Here is an 11,633-nt window from a genome sequence, read left to right as displayed (position 1 = left end):
CTTTTAGTTCCCTTTTTAGTGCCCAATTGCATCTACATCTGTCTCCAAGCTCCCTCCTCCAGCTGACATGCCTCGCACATGCCTGAAGCAGCTGCTTTTCATGCTTGCATAAGGAAGGCATGCACTAGGCATGAATCTCTCACAGATGGTTACAGCAGCAATCACTAACAGTATCAGCTGTCAGGTCCTGGGGTGGAACAAAAGGAAAATGGCTGTCATTAGGTCCTGTAAGGTACATAAAATAGGACGGGGAGAAATTGTGCCTAAAGTAAAATCCTTAACAAGTACTTACATTGAGAGTAAATGTGGGATATTAATGCACAGTTCAGTGTCTGAGTAGTTAACTCACCCTCATGTACCTTCCCAGCCTTAAGATTCACATATTCCCACTGAAATTTTTATAAAGATTAAATTCATGCCAAATATTGATACTCTCAGCAAACAAAAGATAAATTTCTCTGTGGTCATAGGATGAGAAAACTTCTTGCTGGAGTGTGCCGTCATTCCTTCTAATCCAGCCCCTCCATTTTAAAGAGGAGAGTGACTCACATAGAAGCCAAGTGATGTGGCCAAGGGCACACTGTCTTCACATGAGGCAGGAGAGGTAGCTAGCGAGCACCCGGAGATCCCCCTGCACATGGGAGCTCACTGACTCTATTGCGTTGGCCAGGATCTCCACCACCACCACCACCACCAAATTGTGCTGCTTCTTTTTTGGAATATTAAAAAGTTTTATTGATGTGTTTAGCTTTTACTTTATGAACATTTACAAATATCTCCCACTTTGTGAAAGTCTCTTCTTTGGCACTCAAAATCCTTCATAACCTGCTCCCACCTTCCAGTTTCCAGTTCTCTTAGAGCTTAGGCCCCATTCCATGTGCTACATCCATTGATACTGGATTCCTTTCTTTTCCTTGAATGAGACACTTTGTTTTTGTTCCAAGAACAAGACATCTGCCAACTCTGGGCATTTCCATTAGCTGTTCAAGGTGCTCCCTTATCATCTCTGCCTCTTGGTTAGTGCGGCTTCCTTGAGGTCTTAGCTAGAATCCCATCCTCTACAGCCATGTTAATGTTAGCGCCTCCCCTCTGTTGAGTATTTCCAAATCATATTATACATAGTTTAGTTTGGAGGGGTTTTTATTTTTTCCTGTTTATACATTCTCTCCCCCATTAGAGTATAAGCTTCTTACAGATCAGGGGCTGTTTTTACTCTTTATATTCCTAACATTTAGCACAGTGCCTGGCACATAGTAAGCACCATATAAATGTTTATCAGCTAACTGATTTTTACAAAGTAAAATAATTTAATAAAATTAAGAATATAGTGACCTCATCTGAAAGTGCATGTAACATTCTATACCTGCAATGCCTACCATCTTTCATTTTTTTTTAATTAAAAGAAATCTATTTCTTTTCCCTCCCATTTCCCATCCTGTTGGGATGGGGAGTGGGGGGGGGAGGCTAGAAGAAAAGAAAAACAAATTTCTTGTTACAAATATTCATAGTCAAGCACAACAAATGCCCTCAATAGATATGTGTGTGTGTGTAATTATGTATGTATGTATGTATTGCATTCTGGACTCTAAATCTGTCAACCCTATCAGGAAGTGAATGGTCCTCTGGAATCATGGATAATGACTGCATTCATCATAGTACTTAACAGCTTTCAAAGTTGTTTGTTTTCATAGTATTTTTACTGAATAGAGGGACAGCTAGGTATTTTTTTTAATACATTGACACTTAGAAATGTTAATACCAAGTATTAAAATATTTTGAGCAAACCAAGTTGATTTTTTTACATTCCTAAGCTAATAAATATAGTATAAAGGAGGCATGGTTAATTAGCAGTATATCTGAAAAAGGATCTGGGGGTTTTAGTGGCCTGCAAGCTCAAGATGAATCACCAGTACAACAGAGCAGCTGATGGAATCTTGGGGCAGCTAGTAGTTTATTGTACAGAGCACCAGGCCTGGAGCCACGAAGACCTGAGTTCAAATTCAGCCTCATGTGCATAGAAGTTGCATAATCCTGGGCAAGTCACTTAACCTCTTTCTGCTTCAGTTTCCTCACCTGTAAGATAAAGAAAATAATAGCACTTACTTCCCAGGATTATTGTGAAGATCAAGCAAAATTATACATATATATACACATATATATGCATATATATGTATATATATACACATATACATATGTAGATATATCTCATATGTATATCATACATATATATATATATTGGAGAGGGAAAGGCAAGACAATTGGGGCTAAGTGACTTACCTAAGGTCACACAGCCGGAAAGTGTCAAGTGTCTGAGGCCAAATTTGAACTCAGATCCTCCTGATTCCAGGGCCACTGCTCTACTCACTGAGCCACCCAGCTGCCCTCAAGTAAAATAATAATTTTAAAGCACCTAGCACATAGTAAACACTATATAAATGTGAGCACTTAAATTGTTCTGATTTCACTCATTTCTTTCTTATCAGTTTGTAAGAGTCTTCAAAATAGATCATTTTAATAATATTGATGTTCTACTATTAATTATTCTTCTGGCTCTGATTGCTTCACTGTGCTTTAGTTCTGTATTGTTTCAAAGTCATCTATTGCCTTGTTTCTTATGGTATAAGAATGTCCCTCACACTCCTATCCCAGAGCTCATTCAGCCATCCTTTGGTAGATAGGCATGCCCTCAGTTTCCAGAGTTCTGCCACCACAGAAAGAGTGGCTTCTTGGACATACATATCTTTACTCCCTGAAGATGAAGCTAAGAATGGACCGAGCACATGCAGAATAAAGGAATTCTATTCCAAAAAAGAAGAACTATGGCATACTCTAAATTTCCCTGGTTGCTTGGAAATCGTCTCTTCTTAAGGGGGAAAAATTTCCTTTTTCGCGTTTCCCAAATAGAGTTTCTTAGAAAAAGACTATGAAATTAACAACCTAATTGTGACAACATATTGAAGAACAGTAGTTCTCAAAACTGGTTCCCAAGGCGCTTTCATGAGACCTACAAGGTCAAAACTGTCTTCATGACGGTACTAAGATGCTATTTGCCTGTTAAAATACTCTTCCCCTTCTTCAACTATGTATCTGTGTGAGACCACCTTTTTGTCACACACTTCAACCGAAACAACCTTTCACAGCAGGTTAAATGCAGAAACATACATGATAACCCAACTCTCCTCTTTTAAACCAAAATTTAAAGAAATTTTCAAAAAACACATGTAAAACAATGCTATTTATCGTTATTTTTTTATTTTTTTTATTTTGGAAAATACCTGTCTACTATGTAGGAATTCCTTTCATTTGTGGGTTAAACTACATGGCTAATAAGATCTCTTTTTACTCTTAAAATCTTTGATTCTGTGATTTATCCCCACTAAATTTCTTTCATTCAGTTAAATTCAGCTCAATATTCTAGAATGTGATGGTCTTTTTTGGATCCCAACTCTGTCATCATGCATTAGCTAATCCTTCAAGATTTGTGTCATCGGCAAATTTTGTATGCGTGCCCTCTATGATTTTATCCAAGTCATTGTTTAAATATATTGAATAGCACAAGGCCAACTACAGATCTCTTTAGTAATTCACTAAACACTTCCTTTCAAACTGACTGAACTCTTAAAGATTAACTATGTTTTTAATCTAGTCTTGGTGCTTGAAGGGATCACTTCCATCATCCATAGAAATCACTTATATGGTAGCATGATGTCAGAAAAATGAGGCAGTACTATATATTTTGCATTACACACTGTACCTTGACCCCAACATAGTGATGTCATTTTAGTCCTCTTGAAGCACTAATTATAACCACCACCACCAGTCTTCCCCTTCTTTGCATTCCATTTTATTTTATGAAGCTTTAACGTTTGGTCATTGGTAGAATCATAGTTTAATCTCATAACATTTCTATTCTCTCACGTATTTATATTCTAAGATATAAAGGATAGATGAAGATAGAGTCTAAACCTTGGTTTTGATCAGAAAAGCTCCAATTATCGTAAATAGTATGTCTAACTTATATAACCATATTAATTTAAATTTTGATGGCCAGAAACTGCCCAATTAATTTGGGGTTTACTGGCTACATTTCTTTCTTTCTTTGTCTTTCTTTTTCTCTCTTTCCTTCCATCCTTCCTTCATTCTTTACTTCCTTCTGTCCTTTTCTTTTTGTTTCTTTCTCTCTTTCTCTGTGTCTCTGTCTCTCTCTGTCTCTCTCACTCCTTCTCCTTCTCCTTCTCCTTCTCCTTCTCCTTCTCCTTCTCCTTCTTCTTCTTCTTCTTCTTCTTCTTCTCCTTCTTCTTCTTCTTCTTCTCCCTGCCCAAGCTCCACTTATTGGCTGTATTTTGGGCCCTCCTGTCTTAGAGTGACTGTCAATGGTAACTGTTTCTCTTTGCAGTAACAACCCTGAGGGTCTTCCCCTCCCGGTTTGTTTTTTTTTCTTTTTTTTCTAATTAAAGGGGCCATTCCTTGACTCACTTCTTAAAGAAGCCTATTCACTAAATGGGTGTTACCTCACTCTCAGTGAATACATGAAAAGGCCTGAGCCTAAAAGGGCCAGGGTCTCCCATTGCATCCTGGGTCAGCTCCAGTCATCCTGATAAATATCTGGTCACTGGACTCAGAAGGCTCTGGAGGAAAAGTGAGACTGGTGACCTTGCACAGCCCTCCCTCACTCAAATCCAAGTCAAGTACAAGTCATGTCATCATTTCCCTGATTCCATGGTCCTCTTTGAAAACAAAGAATGGATACAACAACAATAAAGAGTAAACATACACAACAAATATTTTAGAAAGAGGAGGAGGTAGAAAAATGATGTGATGATAGCCTAACAACCAAAAATTTGGAGAATTGCTATCCTAAGACTTTGTTTTTACCTTCCCAAGTATTTTATTCCAAAACAAGATTGGTGTTAAAATAAGGAAATTAGAGGAAAGGAACCATAACATCCTATTTGGGTCCTAGCAGGATTGTGATAAAGCCAGATCATACCAACTCATAAAATTGGTTGTTAAATTTTCAGTATGAGCATTCATACCTTGAAAATTGTCAAACATTATGAATCAGTACTTGATTTTTTTTATTTTGTTGATTGTCTAAACTTAAGAAAGTGATCATGTTAATAATTCAAATTAAACTTAAAAATATGCCATGCATTTTTTTTCTGGTGAGCCTATTGCTGAACATTTACCAGGACAACTCTAGTTCTGTTTCTGGATCCTTTTACTAATTAACTGTGTGATCTTGGATAACTTACAGCTTATTTGGAGATCATTGTCTCCAGATTTAAAATGATAGCAACAGTAACTATAGCTCACAGGATTGATATGAAGATAAAATAATATACGATATGTGGGAATGTTTTAAAATGTAAATCTTTCATGAATGTGGGGTATTATTTATGTTTCCGCAGACCTAAGAAAAATCTTAACAAACTCAAAAAAGCAAATTAGTTAAGTCCAGTCTTGGATGTTTAAGCCATAGAGTTACTTCACAGAGATAAGATACCCTAAATAGTTTAAAAGGGAAGTGGATTTCTTTCTAGAAGTTCAATTTTAAAACAATCATCTTAAAATAGGTTCCTTGTATCTTGCATACTATAGCATATTTTAAATATATGTATGTATATACATGTTTGTGTATATATGTTTATATATATATATATATATATATATGTGGTTGTATATTTTTATTTATATATATCACATACAGGTTCCAGATCACCATAATCTAATAAAGCAAATATTATAATACAGCAAGTAACCCCATTTGGGGGGTTTTCCAGTGCATATAAAATTTATGTTTATACTATACTATAGCCTAAGTATGCAATAGTATTATGTCTAGAAAAACAATATACATACTTTAATTTTAAAATATTTTATTGATTAACATGCTATCATCTGAGCCTTCATTGAGTTGTAATCTTTTAGCTGGTAGAGTCTTGCCTTGATGTTGATGGTTGCTGAGTGATCCTGGTGGTGGTCGCCAAACACTGATTGACTCTTTCACTTAAAAACACTTTGAAGCCACTGCAAGGTTTTTTATTGGCCTAATTTCAATATTGCTATATCCCAGGAATAGAGAGGCCAGAGGAGAAGGAGAGAGACAGGAAATGGTAGAGCAGTCAGAACACACCCAACATTTATCCATTATATTCGGCCATCTTCTATGGGCAAAGTTTATGGAGCCCCAAAACCAATATAAAAGTAACATCAAAGATCACTGACTACAGATCATCACAACAGATAAAATAATAATTATTTAAAAGTTTGAAATCTTGTGAGAACTACCAAAATGTGACACGGAGACATGATGTGAGCACATGCTGCTGAAAAAATGGAGCAAATAGACTTGCTTGATGCAGGATTGCCAAAAAACTTCAATTTGTAAAAAATAAATAAATAATATCTGTGAAGCGCAATAACGCAGAGCTCAAAAAAAATGAGGTATGCTTATGTATATACTTACATATATACATATATACACATTCACATAAGTTATATATAGTGGTATATATATACATGTATACATATCTCTTGATACAGACCACTTCAGCATTTATGAAATGCTTTATAATATCATCTCATTAAATATAAGCCCCTACCAGATGCTTCTCATTAAAAGGACATAATCCTATAATCAACAAGCAGACAAAATTAGCTCTTAGAAAATAAATTTACTCAGATTACATGGAAAGAATAGAGGTCCCACAACATTCTTAAACCTGGGGCTCACTCTCTGACATTGTAGATGGTATACAACGGTAGTGAAGCACACATGTAGCATCAGCTATATGTGACAAAGGTAACCCACAATTCCTTTTACTGAAGCACTTAGAAGTCCTTTATCTCTTTGTAGAGCCCTCATGGAGCTCCCCTTGAGTACAGCATGTATGAGGGCAAGTTTGCTCAGTTGGCCCCTTGTTGTGTGCTCCTGCCAACAGTCTGATTTTCTGTTGCCAGGATTTATCCCGTCCTTGAAGTTATTTCTTCCCTCAGGTGACTGGTAGCTGTCTCCTTGTATCCCTGCCGGTCTCTAAAATTTTTTATCCCTGCTCCTTGATGTATATAGTGTCCCCTTCTGATCCAGTAGGCCAACAATAGGACCAATTGGGAGAGAGAAGAGAAAATCCCATTCCCTCTCCTCTCTTGTTCTCCTTTAGTACAACTGCAGTGACCTCAATCCACAGCTGCCTCCAATTGTCAAACCTGAACAGCCAGCTCCTTCTAATTATAGGCCCCAGAAGCAATTTTGGCCAATCACAAGATGTTTCCTTTATCGGGACAGCTAGGTGGGGTAGTGAGTAGAGTACTGGCCCTGGAGTCTGGAGGACCTGAGTTCAAATCTGGCCTCAGACACTTGACACACTTGTTGTGTGACCTTGAGTAAGTCACTTAACCCCAATTGCCCTGCCTTCCCCCCTCAAAAAAAAAAAAGATGTTTCCTTTATCATGCATTTACTTTTATCCAATAGTCTAGGCCAGAGGTTCCCAAACTTATTTGGCCTAGCACCTCCTTTTAAAAAAACAAATTGTTCAGCACCTCCCTGGAAAACTGCCTTCTTTAACCCTTTAAAAAAATTTTTTTTTTAAATTTGTGTCAGTTTAAAAAAATATATTTTTTTTAAATTGTATCTTAAATTCAATAATTTATTGTAAATGTGTGGGGGTTTTTCCTGCATTGAAATTGCATCATATAACTATATAGTAACATATTGTAAACAAGTCATTACACGCATCTATTCCTGCCAATGCCTGCTGGACTTCCCTGCATCACATGCTCAACTGCCATCACTTGCTTTATTAGACCTGTTGGCGGACTTGACCACTGATGGGTTACAACTTGCATTTCGAGTGTTTATTTGGAAGATAACGTAGTCACTACAACTTTAACTCTCTTACACAACAGATAAAACATGTATGAACTGGTTTTCAAAATGTTAATCTCTTTTCTTCTTGCCTTATGTTTCTACTGCTCCCCCCCCCTTGTTTTTATTCAATGCCCCCTCCCAATTGCACCCAAGGCTACTACCACCCCCCTGCATCATTCCAGGGACCTCCAGGGGGCAGTTTCACCCACTTTGGGAACCTATGGCTAGGCCTTATACTTTTCCAAGTTAATTAAGGAGCTGTTTATACGTTATAGCTAGATTAATGAAAAGCTCCAACACCTTAACACTTTGTGATTAATAATAGCTAGTAGCAATAGCTTGCATCTATCTATCACTAAAGGTTTACAAAGTGCTTTACAAATATCTCAATTTATCCTCAAAACCCTGCAAGTGCTATTATTAACCCCATTTTACCGATAAGGAAACTGAGATTGAGAGAGGTTGAGTGATTTCTTTGTTCGCAGTGGTCTGAGGTTCCCATGTCTGAAACTGGATTTGAACTCCGGATTTCCTAACCCCAGCTCTGACACAATTACATTGTGTGTCTTCCGGGATGACCTCGACTAAATGAGGGAAGCTCCCACCATACATTTATCTCTAGCAGTACATGGCATTTACAAAAGCAGAACATATATTAGGACAAAAAAAATTGCAAATAAATGCAAAAATGCAGAAATGCCAGATCCATCCTTTAAAAACTATAATGCAAAGCAAATAATAATCAACACAAGGAGCGCAGGCAAAAGACATAGACCTAGATGGAAACAAATGATGAAATTCTAAACGGGTAGTGTGGTTTTTGGGGTGCTTCTTTTGTCCTTCATTCTCAAAGAGGCCCATGACATCAGAGAGATGATGACATCACTTGCAGTTGACTCTGATTTGAGTGAGGGAGGGCTGTGCAAAGTCACCAGCCTCACTCGTTCCTCCAAAGCCATCTAGGTCCAGTGGCCAGATAGTCACTAGGACAACTGGAGATGGCCCAGGATGAATTGGGAGACCCTGGCCCTTCTAGGCTAAGGCCTTTTCAGGGGCTCACCGTGAGTGAGGCAAGGCCCATTCAGTGAATAGTCCTCTTTAAGAAGTGAATCAAGGGATGGCCGCTTTAATCAAAAACTCCAAAAAAAAAAAAAATCAAACTGGAAGGGGAAGACCCTCAGGGTTCCTGGCCAAAAGAGAAACGGTTACTATCTAGTATTTACATTCACTCTGAGCCCAGAGGGCCCAAAATAAGAAAATCCTAAACAAGGATTGGGTCAAAGAATAAATCACAGAAACAATAAGCATGTGAAAGACAGTAATAATGGAGGGACAACATACCAAAATTTCTGTGATTTATCTGAAGTAATCCTCAGAGGAAAAATTCTACCTCTAAAAAGAAAAAAAAGATATATTTAAATTTTCTAAGAAAAAGGGATCCAAGTTCCTTCTTTACAAAGAACACAGAATGCTCACTTTGAGCAAGCATTTCTTCCAGTTGTGTTTTTTGTTTGTTGTTGTAGTTCTTGTTAGATTCTTAGGTGATGGAGAATAATGGACACTATGTCATATGAAATTGGTTGAAGGGTGTTGGAATTCTGTTAGCCGTCTCCAGGCATTAGAATGGCCTCTGTATGGAAAAAAGATTAGGCCTGTTTTCCTTGGCTCCAGGTGGCCAAGCGATGAGCAATGAGTGAAAGTTCCAGAGGGATTTGGGTTCCTATTAATTAGAGAACTTTCTAACAGTGGTTTTGGCTCCTAATTTAAGAAGGAAGGGATCTCTCCCTTCACTAGAAATCTTCAAGTGAAGGCTAGATGGCCTCTAGTCACCAATGTTTCAGGGATTCTTGTCCAAGAGTGTGTGTCGGACTAGATGATGTGTGAACTCTTTTCCAATTCCAAGATTCTGGGACTCTGTATTTTCACTTATTTAGGGTAAGGGTCTAAATAAAAGTAGAGGATAGTCATCACTACAACTAGACTAGAGCTTTAAGTTGTGAGAAATCTTCAGAAGTTGATCATCACGTAGGCAACATGACATTCCTGTGTTTGTTTTGCGTGTTGCATTTTTCTCAAAGTGCATATTCCAAATGAGTTTGATTTTGTTTGAACTGTGGAGTTGAATCCATGTGAATCAAAATAAAGCTTAATTTCAGTTACATTAAAGATTTTGATGAATAAAGTTTAAATTTTATATGTGAAATTAACATGTTTTAGCAAAAAATAAATAATAAAGAAATGCTGCTGGATCCTCCTTCATGAAAAAAATCCCTTTAGTTTTTTTAATCAAACCATTAGCTTATAGGATTTTCCTTTTATAAAAAATTATACATAAACTGTCCTTTTCTCCAATTTCTTTAGTAAATATTTACTAAGTGTCTACAATGTACAGGGGACTGGCTTAGGTACCAGAGATACAAAACTCAAACAAAAAAATCCCTGATCTCAAGGTACCTGTATTCTACTATACAAAAAAAAATAGACCCCAAATAACACACTCATAAACATACACAAAGGGACAGCACTAACAGCTGGGTGGGGGGAGGTGCAAGAGGTATCATGTGGAAGGTGGCATTTGAGCTTAACCTAACAGACTCTTAGATGACACGGTACTGGCCTGTTCTTGCCTTGGCAAAGCTCTTTCCCCATTGCATCGGCAACTTGGAGATACCCCAATTTTAGTACTCAGCAAAGTCTGGACCACAACAGGAATATTGCCACCCTGCCTTCTTGTTTCTCCCACGATATCTTCCTTGTATTTTTGAATGTTACATAAAGGTATCCAGAGCACTGAGGTCACTGAGTTGTCTTCTAAAGAGATTGTTCCCTAATTGCAGGCCCTACACAATATGGCCTTACCCTAGCCTAGAACCAACCTCTTCTCCTTCATTTGCACCTAAGTATTATATTTTCCTAGTCTTCATTCAAAGAAGGATCTATGATACAGAAGAAGAATTCTCTGCTTGGTTTTAAAAGGCAGAATTAGAAGGAATGGAGAGGTTGAGAGGAGCATATTTTGTGTCAATATAAGAAAAAACTTCTGATTGTCAGTCCAAATAAAAGCAGAATAGTCTGCTTTGGATGAAGTTGATTTTCCTTACTAGGGATTTCAAGCAAAAGCTAGATGTTCACTTTGGGGAAGAATGTGGAGTAGATTCCTAAACAGATGTAATTTGTACAGGATGATTTCTGATCCTGAGGTCCTGTGATGTTTTTCCCCCCATACATGCACAGAGTACCCAAGATAGTGCCCTGAAATATTTTGTTAATTAATTGATTGAGTAAAGAGTGAATTCTAACGGTTAAGGTATTCAGTTGAGAAGACGTGTGCCTTGGTAGATAAAAGACCCAGAGTGAAGACAACTTGGGTTTAAATTCTGCCTTGATGCATACTGCCAGGGTTCTAGGCAAGTCACTTAATCTCTCAATGCCCACTTTCCTCCCCCCGACTCCCACATCCTGCCCCTCCACGGTGAACCCTCTAGAACTCTAAATTGCTGCTTTGTATTGGTAGGGAGTTTCCTAAAAAGAAAGCTCCCTATAATGATGAACTAGTGTTTTGGTCATTTCAGGTCTAATTCTTCATGACCTCATTTAGGGTTTTCTTGGCAGAGATACTGGAGTGGTTTGCCATTTCCTTCTCCAGCTCATCTTACAGGTGAGAAAACTGAGGCAAACAGGGGTAAGTAACTTACTCAAGTTCACACATCTAGGAGTATGACTATCTGAGGCCAGATTTGAACTCAGAAAGATGAGGCTTCC

Source organism: Trichosurus vulpecula, chromosome 1 (assembly GCF_011100635.1).
Source record: "Trichosurus vulpecula isolate mTriVul1 chromosome 1, mTriVul1.pri, whole genome shotgun sequence".
NCBI lineage: Eukaryota > Metazoa > Chordata > Mammalia > Diprotodontia > Phalangeridae > Trichosurus > Trichosurus vulpecula.
This window is presented reverse-complemented; position numbering follows the sequence as displayed.